General features: G+C 45.0%; 1 non-coding gene across 1 annotated transcript; it reads left to right on the top strand.

Annotated features, from left to right (window-relative positions):
• The first annotated feature begins 643 nt into the window (after positions 1-643).
• On the top strand, positions 644-715 carry TRNAC-ACA. Its single transcript has one exon. It is a non-coding gene; the product is annotated as a tRNA-Cys (tRNA).
• Positions 716-10,513: the final 9,798 nt, after the last annotated feature.

The following is a 10,513-nucleotide window of genomic DNA, read 5'->3' as shown; positions in this document are numbered from 1 at the left end:
GAATAATATACATATTATTATATATAATAACTGTTACTGAATACAAACTCGTTCTGCTTGTCAGAGAGCTGGCTGCCCGAGCAGATGGGGACTGACGTCTCAAACAACCGTCTTCCCTGGGTCTGAGGCCAGGTTCCTCTATGGGTAAGAGATGGGGGAGGCGAGGAAACAAAGTAAAAAGGCCAATAATCTTGCAAATACCTCCTAGAATGGCAAACCTCTGGCAGGGGGATATATTAATTTCTTCCTTCCTGCCATCCACAGGTGGATAGGGTTCTACACAAAGGCATTTTAACTTAACAGTCAGGCAGAGGGGCAGGATTCTCGGAGGCAGGCCACTTTGTGTGATTATAATTACAACAGCAAATGAAAAGCAAGTCAAAGCAGCAGTTCCAACAGAGTCAGAACTGGCTTTTTCGTGCAACAATACTATGTATTGTGTTATATAATATACATATATATAATATATTGGACATATATATTAATACATGTACAAAATATTATATAACATTATATACAGTATTCTTATATATTAATATATAGCTGCAACAATACTATATGGAGTGTTATAATATTTTCTGCAACAATACTATATTTAACACGATGCATAGTATAATATTATATTACATATTAATATATGACTTCCCTGGTGGCTCAGACGGTAAAGTGTCTGCCTACAATGCAGGAGACCCGGGTTCGATCCCTGGGTGGGGAAGATCCTCTGGAGAAGGAAATGGCAGCCCACTCCAGTACTCTTGCCTGGAAAATCCTATGGGAGAAGCCTGGTAGGCTACAGTCCACGGGGTCACAAAGAGTCGGACACGAATATATAACACGATGTATAGTATAATATTATATTATATATTAATATATAGCTGAATCACTTTGCTTTATATCTGAAACTAATACAACATTGTAAATGAACAATACTTTAATAAAAAATAGAAAAAGTTTCACCATGGTTATCTCAATTTAAATCTTTAAAAGAAAGAAATCTGGACCTTCCTGGTGGTCCAGAGGTTAAGAATCCTCCCGCCAGTGCAGGGGAGGGACATGGATTGATCCCTGGTCCAGGAAGATCCCACATGCCTCAGGGTCACTGAGCCTGTGTGCCCGAGAGCCCAAGCTCCACAAGAAGAGAAGCCCACACACTGCAATGACCAATAGCCCCAGCTCGCCACAACAAGAGAAAAACCCTCACTGCACCAAAGACCCAGCACAGCCAAAATGAAAAAATGAAAGAAACCTGCGTACGTCTACTGCTCTCGTGCTTTTAATCTTTTTTTAAAAATAGCATTTATTCTTGGAGCAATTTCAGGTTAACTGAGTGGAAAAGTAGAGAGATTTCCAACACGCCCCCCATCTTCAGGGGTGATCACCTCCCCAACTGTCAACATCCCCCAGGTGTGGTAAGCTTGTTACAGCTGATAAAGCTACACTGACTCTATCATCACTGTTGTTGTTTAGTCGCTAAGTCGTGTCCGGCACTTTTGTGACCCCATGGGCTGTAGCCTGCCAGGCGCCTCTGTCCATGGGATTTCCCAGACAAGAATACTGGAGTGGGTTTCTACTTCCTCCTCCAGGGGATCTTCCCCACCCAGGGATCCTGCATTGGCAGGGAAATTCTTTACCACTGAGCCCCCGGGGAAGAGTCCTAGTTCACATTAGGGTTCACTTTTGCTGTTACACTTCCTGTGGGTTTGGAGAAGTATAATCCACCATAGGAATCTCAGACAGAGTAGTTTCACTGCCTAAATTTGGTTTGGGGATTTTTTTTTTTTTTAACTCTCTTTCATTCTTAAAAATTCAAATGAACCCTTCACTGTTACCATATTCAAGAAAAATATAAAGACAACATTCCAAATGTATATACAGTGATGTCTGGCATTCAAATCCAGAAAGCTGTTGGATAAGATTAAATAAGCGAATAAACTTAGTTTTCCTTTAGTTATGTAGGGGGGATAAAAACGTCTGACGCTCAAGGTTGCTCAGAATCAGACTCCAGGCACCCGCTCTAATCTCTACCCCAGCCTGCCTTCTGTCGTCACTACTGCTCCGGCACACTTTGTTCACTCAAGCCCCCGCATCTTTGCCCAGGCTGCTCCTCCCCCGAGCATCCTCCGTCCACCTCGTCACCATCCCTCCTTCACGGCTCAGGTGTGTCCGAGGGCGCCCAGGAGGCCGCTGCCGGTGCCCCCACGCCTCCCGATATTCCCCTCGCTGACCTCCCGCTCAGTCACTGCTCCATCATTTGCTTTTGATTCATATCCTGGTTTTTACTGCTAGTTAAAATTTTATATGTGTCAGTCTCGTCTCCCCCAACTGAATTGTAAACCACTAAAACACAAAGGCTCTGTTCTCTCCTTGAGAGAGACCCAAGCTTAGATACACAGCTCACCACGTTCTTTGCACATTTCACTAACTGTCGTCAAGCCAAGCCTGCAGTGCTTCCACCATAAGAAAATGGATTTCCCACGCGGCGCTAGTGGTAAAGAACCCGCCTGCCAATGCAGGAGACATAAGAGACGCAGGTTCGATCCCTGGGTCGGGAACATCCCCTGGAGAAGGGAATGTCTACCCACTCCAGTATTCTTGCCTGGAGAATCCCGTGGACAGAGGACCCTGGCGGGCTACAGTCCATGGGGTCACAAAGAGTCAGACATGGCTAAAGCTACTGAACACACCATAAGAAAAGTAGGTACAATCAAATCATAAAGACCATCTTTTTTATGCCTCAGTTGAACTAGAACAGAGCCATAAACCTGACCTGATTTGGTTCACGATGACAAATCCAGATTTACCTCCCAGCAAAGCTTCCACAGAATGGAATCAAGATTGCCAGGAGAAATATCAATAGCCACAGATATGCAGATGATACCATTCTAATGCCAGAAAGTAAAGAGGAACTAGAGAGCCTCTTGATGAGGGTGAAAGAGGAGAGTGGGAAAGCTGGCTTAAAACTCTACATTTTTAAAAACCAAGACCATGGCATCCAGTCCCATCACTTCATGGCAAATAGAAGAGGAAAAAGTGGAAGCAGTGACAGATTTTATTTTCCTGGGCTTCAAAATCACTGCAGATGGTGACTGCGGCCATGAAATTAAAAGATGCTTGCCCCTTGGAAGGAAAGTTATGACAAACCTAAACAGCGTATTAAACCAGGGACATCACTTTGCTGACAAAGGTCTGTAGAGCCAAAGCTATGGTTTTTCCCGTAGTCATGTATGGTTGTGAGAGTTGGACCATAAAGAGGGCTGAGCAGCAAAGAATTGATGCTTTCAAATTGTGGTGCTGGGGAAGACTCTTGAGAGTCCCTTGGACAGCAGGGAGATCAAACCAGTCAATCCTAAAGGAAATCAACCCTGAATATTCATTGGAAGGACTGATGCTGAAGCTGAAGCTCCAATACGTTGGCCACCTGATGCAAACAGTTGACTCATTTGAAAAGACCCTGATGCTGGCAAAGATTGAAGGCAAAAGGAGAAGAGGGCGGCAGAGGATGAGATGGTTAGAGAGCATCACCAACTCATTGAACATGAATAGAGCCAACTCCTGGAGACAGTGAAGGACAGGGAAGTCTGGAGTGCTGCAGTCCATGGGGTCACAAAGAGCCGGACACGACTGAGCCTCTGACCAACAACGACGACAAAGATTCCCAAACAAGAACCAGGCACAGTGATTCCACCTCCGCTAGATGTTAAGTAACCCACAGCTAACCAAACCGATCTTCCCCCAAACTCCACACCCAGCTGGCTCTCCATATTCCTTAGGGATAACTGGAATTATACGTGGCAGATAAATTGTTAGCACTGGGATATATTCCCTCTAAACCAACTTGCCCTGACATACCAGCTCCCGGTCCTTCCGGAAAACAAAGTACATAAAAATGTTTTTGTACAAGTGACTGTCTTTTGGGTCTAATCTCTCCTGGAGTTCTATAGCATGGAAACAATTACACCACAAAAGGACAGAATTGAGAAAGGCGAGTTTGTGTAATGAGGATAAACTTCTTTGGTTGACAGAGGCTATTTTTTGCTTAAAAGCTGTTTTAGTGCTGTTCTAAGATGCCAGTCCCCTTTTTCTTTTTCAAGCCCATCCCTTAGAAGAAAAGAAAATACGGTCAGCGATCATTAGCCAGTTTTATTTTATTTACTAAGATAAGATTTACAGCTTTCAAGCACGGCTAAGCTCTTGTGTACGGCCCACAATTACCTTTGTGACACAGAATATGGTGGCCAAGTTTCTTTGTAAATGCTGGACTCTCCCAAGACAGTGAAAATTCCTGCATATCACTTGCCCCAGTGACCTCAAAGAAACAGTCAAATCACAGCTCATTACTGATTAGAACAGTCATATAACAGAAGGTAATGTGTGGAAAATCAGTTATCACAAGACAACAGAAAAGCAAAGATTATTTTTAAATGGTATTAGGATGACTAGATAACTTTGTGGACAGGGAAAAGGGTGCAAGACCATGATTTATATTAATGCACAACATCAAAGTCCTAACTAGAGCACATTAAATAGTTTTAAAATCATTACAATTTAGCAGAAAACCAAGTAGGTCTTTGGAAAAACAATCACACGTTCCTCAGATTTGACACAACTGAAGAAAATCTGAAAGAAAACAGAACTCTATCAAATAAATAAAATACTTAAATTTCTATGCAAAAAAATATCAAGATTAAAGGAAAATTAGTATAAATGTCAGATAAGGAGTATCATAAATATCTCATCTTAAAGTTTAAGAATAACAGAACTCAAAAAGCCAAAAGACAAAAGATGGAAACAGCTAAGTCAACAAAAGAATATAAAAATTATAAAATAGTGCCTGTTGGTAATTAAGGAAATGAAAATAAATACTGATAATGACAGTAAAAATAATGAACATTTGCTACGTGCTGAGCACTAGATAGCTCGGCTATCAAGCCCGAGCCCCTGGTGGTGGGAGCTCCTATTCTTAGCCCCTGGACTGTCAGGGAAGTCTGAAAAACACTCTCATACAGTAGGAACACATAGCAACATAGGAAAGTATTAAAATATAAGGTACCACTCAAAAATAAGTGTTATCTTTAATTACTATGATTCAGTTCAGTTCAGTCGCTCAGTTGTGTCTGACTCTTTGCGACCCTGTGAACCACAGCACGCCAGGCTTCCCTGTCCATCACCAACTCCCGGAGTTCACCCAAACCCATGTCCACTGAGTCGGTGATGCCATCCAACCATCTCATCCTCCGTCGTCCCCTTCTCCTCCCGCCTTCAATCTTTCCCAGCATCAGGGTCTTTTCCAATGAGTCAGTTCTTCACATCAGGTGGTCAAAGGATTGGAGTTTCAGCATCAGTCCTTCCAATGAATACTCAGGGTTGATTTCCTTTGGGATGGACTGGTTGGATCTCCTTGCAGTCCAAGGGACTCTCAAGAGTCTTCTCCAGCACCACAGTTCCAAAGCATCAATTCTTTGGCGCTCAGCTTTCCTAATAGTCCAACTCTCACATCCATACATAACTACTGGAAAAACCATACCCTTAACTAGATGGACCTTTCTGGGCAAAGTAATGTCTCTGCTGTTTAATATGCTGTCTAGGTTGGTCATAACTTGATTACAATGACCTAAAATGTATAAAAAAGAGATGGAAAGGAAAAACAGAAAAGAAGGGACCATCTATAGTATTTGAGTGTTCCTAAGCATCTTAGCTCAGTTGGTAAAGAATCCGCCTGCAAAGCAGGAGACCCCGGTTCAATTCCCGGGTCAGGAAGATCCCCTGGAGAAGGAATAGGCTACTCACTCTAGTATTCTGACCTGGAGACTATATAGTTCATGGGGTCACAAAGAGTCAGACAGGACTGAGCATCTTTCACTTTCAAGCACATCAAACTGACTTTCAACAATCTACACTTAGAATCTTTATCCAAATTTTATAAAATAAAAATGTTCTAAAAATTTTCATAAAAATATAGATAAGTATGACCTTATATCCTAGTCATCCTTCTTGTTTCGTTTGAGTCAATGAATTTGAAAACTAACGGGGATGGAGTTGAAAGATCCTTGAAAATGCCTTAGGGTTAGTAACAGCTGCACCAGCGCAGATGCAGGGTGACACTGTCATCCACTCATGTAAGCACACGGGGTCTGCAAAGAGCTGGAATATTTTCCTTCCTCTGCTCATTGGGGCAAAGTTTTTTTATTAATTAATTTTGTATTTATTTTGGGTGGGAAGGGTCTTCATCTCTGCTCAGGGCTTTCTCTTGCTGTGGCGCATGGGTTTAGCTACTCCATGGCACGTGGGATCTTCCCGGACCAGGGATTGAACCTGTGTCCCCTGCACTGACAGATGGATTTTCATCCACTGTACCACCAGGGAAGTCCATGGGGAAATCCTTTCAATTTGCTCCAAGGGAAGACAGGCTGTGTCTGAGATCACATAGTAGACAGCTGCCCTCTGGAATCCACTGAGAACAAAAATGGCAGCAACAATACGTGCGTGGCGATGTGCGTTCAGTCGCCCGGCTGTGTCCGACTCAGCAGCAGTATAAGCACCAATATCTTCAGCCTCCCACATGCTGCTGGTGAATTTCTAGGACAGCAGCGCTCAACAATGCCACCAAGACCATCATGTGTTAGCTCTCCTGGTACTGGAAGAACCGTTCTCATCAGACGTGAGTCCGGTTTGGGATCCTTAATGTGAGCATAATATATACATGATCCAAAGTATTGATCCCTGACACGTGCCAGTGTTCACAGCGCTGTATCTTGATTCTGATCCCTTCTTCTGGCATCTTCTTCCATCTTTGTCATCAGAATCTATCCATCCCTCTACTATACAATGTTGGCTATCACATTAAGTGTGAAGGTGAAAGCAGTCCATCGTTTGACACGTCAGCTTGGTTCCCCCTCGGAGGTGGAAGCAGCACAGTCCCCCTGAGCTCCCTGGGAGGCTGGAAATGTTCTCTGCACCTACCGTCCGTTACTGCAGCCGCCAGCCAGAAAGGGCAGAGCAGAAAGAGTTCAACAGCAAGAAACCACACCCCGAGGCCTCCGTGGGACAGCCGGTCAACCCAGGAGCTCAGCATGGAGCTGGCAGGCCCTGACCTGCGGAGGTGACCGTCTCGGACTTTGCAGCCAAAGTCGCTACATCTCCAGGACACAGAGGCCTGTGTGTCCACGGAAGGGCGAGATCACAGCACTTGGTTTCAGTTGATGTGCTATTTATTTACTGAGTTTAGACTAAAGCAGGAAGAAGAGAGAAATGAAAACAGAACTCACTGTTAGGTATGTTGAAAACAGTCATCTAAGGAATCAATTGGACGTGATATGTGATCAATCATACTCTTTGTGACCCCGTGGACTGTAGCCCACCAGGCTCCTCTGTCCATGAGGATTCTTCAGGCAGGAACTGTGGAGTGGGTTGCCATTCCCTCCTCCAGGGGAATCTTCCCGACCCGGGGATTGAACCCGCGTCTCCTGTGGCTCTTGCATTGGCAGGCGGGCTTTTTACCACTGAGCCAGCAGTAAAGTGACAAGATTCATTTCCCACAGGGCTTACAAACTTCTAGACCTTACTCCCTTTCTTCAAAGTCACCAAAGGGAGAGGGAACGGCGGCACCAGTGGCAAAGACCCTGCCTGACAATGCAGGAGACGTAACAGACTCGGGTTGGATCCTGGGGTCGGGACGATCCCCGGAGGAGAGCATGGCAACTGGCTCCAGGATGCGTGCCTGGAGAATCCCACGGACAGAGGAGCCTGGCAGGATATACAGGGTGCAAAGAGTCGGAGGCGACTACAGCAACTTGGCACAGAAGAAAAGAGGATGAGCACATCACGTTCTCTTCCCTGACAACCTGCAGGGTGTACAGATTCACAGATCACATCTCAGCCAGAAAAGCCTGCCAGAATCTATAAGCTCCGTTATTAATGACAGCAACAACTACCCCTAGCGAGAGTTCTGATGAGAGCCCTTGTGCTGGGGCTTTAAACACACCCATCCTCACCCATCTTAAATTCTGCGTGGCCTCCCCATTCTACAGATGAGGAAACAGAAGTTCAAGCGTGTTAAGAAATTTGCCCAAAATCAGGCAGCAAGGAACAGAGTCAGGATTTAAACCCAGATCAGTAGGACTCAAAAACCCAAGCTCTTCACATGGAACTCTGCTCAATATTGTGTGGCAGCCTGGATGGGAGAGGAGTCTGGGGGAGAATGGACACATGCATATGTATGGCCGAGTCCCTGTGCCGTTCACTTGAAACTGTCCCAACCTTGTTCATTGGCTGTGAAAGTGAAAGTCGCTCAGTCGTGTCTGACTCTTCGAGACCCCATGGACTATACAGTCCGAGGAATTCTCCAGGCCAGAATACTGGAGTGGGTAGCCTTTCCCTTCTCCAGGGCATCTTCCCAACTCAGGGATCGAACCCAGGTCTCCTGGACTGCAGGTGGATTCTTTATGAGCTGATCCACAAGGGAAGCTGTACAAAACAAAAAGTTTTTTTAAATAAAACTCAGATGAGACAAATAAACAGAAAGACGATAGGTTTAAATCTCACCATATCAATAGCAATAGTAAATGTAAAGAGTCTAAACACCCCAATTAAAGGGTAGGAAAAAAAAAACCAAAAGCCCGTTCCCACTCCTCAGCTTAACTCCATAAAGTGAAACGCGACAGACACACGGGAACAGCAGCTCACAGCCACGCAGCTGCTGCAGTGGGTCTGCAAACACAGTAAGAACAGCGTCCGCCCTTCTCACCTTTTGCCTCTGTTTCGTGGAACCTGTGTTCTCCTCCTGAAGCCGGACTCCTGCCCTCTGCCCCTCCTCCCCTCTTCTCTCTCCCTCCCGCGTGTGGGTCTCCCGGGAGCCTTCCCCGCCCCCCCCCCGAATAAACCCAAGCTCTTCGATGCAAAAGTGGTCACGTCCACTTCATCTTGGGCCCTGACAGCACTGAACACGGAGATAACCCCAGTGCACTCACAGAGGCTGCTCAGTCCCCGGCGGGTCTCAGGAAAGGAGTCAGACATGAACGCACGACTGTGATCACATATGTCCTTACTTCCCATGCGGGCTTTTATACCAACGCCTACTGTCTCCAGGGCCTGAGGACAGCGAACATTCATTGAGCACCCGCTGTGTACCTTGAGAAACCTGGCACATTATATAATGAGTTGCTAAATGAGAGCATATACAACGGATCTGTCAAAGCATCGATGAAGCAGATTAGCACTTTCATCAAAAGCGGCCTGTGTGTTTGTGGATCAGAGAACTGACTCTAAAGCGGTTACTCGGGAGCCGCTTCGTGACTCCGAGGGTGAACCGGGGGCTGGAACCACAGGCGGCTCTTGCTGACTCCTGCACTGTGCTCAGCCCATCCGAAAATTGGGGCCAGTAGGTTAAAGCAGCCCCGAGATAGATTCTGAAAAATAATTAATCTACTAGAAGGACAGAAAAAAAGTCTTTTCTAATGTTGTAGGGGAAGAAAATCCTACACGACAAAGTCCAATGGATCCTAAGGAGCATGTGCAAATTACACCCCACTGAAAAAACAAAAACATAGACACTCTGGGAGATCCCCAGAGGGGCTCCTGTTTCTGATGGTATCTCACGAGCCATGCGTATAAGGTTGGTTTCCCCACCTCAGTGGGATGGTCCTTTTGTCTCACCTGAAACATCAGGCACTATTGGGTTGTATAGTTTTCTGAAATCCACCCTTTATTTGGATTGCTGCTCAATTAAAAATAGATGAAAAAATTCATACAGATAACTATGAATTGGAGAGGGCAGGATTTCAGTGTTTATTTCCTATCATTTGAGAAAACAATGAATCCTTTGTAGTTGGGAACTTGCCCAAGTCTCACCAGGAAGGGCCCTGAAATAGACACCTGACATTAAATTGTGCCTCAGTGGACACTAAGTATTCACATGGATGGCCAGGTTTAATTCAGTGAACCTAGATACTACCACAATTTATTTTATTCTCAGACAGACCAATTTTAGAATACCTTATGATTTTCAGGGGTGTGGGAATGTCAGCTAAACAGCGTTATCTGACATGGTCAGGTCCAGGCAAGTTACCTGTCCGGTCCAGGGGCATCCTTGCCATCAACTCCCAAGTCCTTAATAATCTAGTTCAACCTGAATCCTTTTCTTTTTTCCTCTGAGCAACCAGTGGAAGCCCGTATAATTCTCATCTTATAAAAGAATTCATTTAGAGCTGGTTTGAAAGTTAATGGTTAAACCCATTGTTTGTGGTCCCATGAATACAGGTCACAATAGTAACAAGCCTTTAGACAGAAGGTACATAAAGAGAGAGGAGCAGTTCAGGACCTTATTACAACATGTCTATCAAACCCAGGGGAACAAACAATGTGTCTGATTGATTTTTAAAAAGTCTGGCAGACAGCTCTCATTGTGCCTGTAGGCCCAAACCTTGCCCCAAATTAAAACTGGAAGCTGAAAAAAAAACCAGCCTTCCTGACTCAACCACCAGGACTCACTCTCTCGGGGCAAAACCCCTCAGTTCCA

The sequence above is a fragment of the Cervus canadensis genome, chromosome 13 (genome assembly GCF_019320065.1).
Source record: "Cervus canadensis isolate Bull #8, Minnesota chromosome 13, ASM1932006v1, whole genome shotgun sequence".
In the NCBI taxonomy this organism is placed as follows: domain Eukaryota; kingdom Metazoa; phylum Chordata; class Mammalia; order Artiodactyla; family Cervidae; genus Cervus; species Cervus canadensis.
This window is presented reverse-complemented; position numbering and strand designations above follow the sequence as displayed.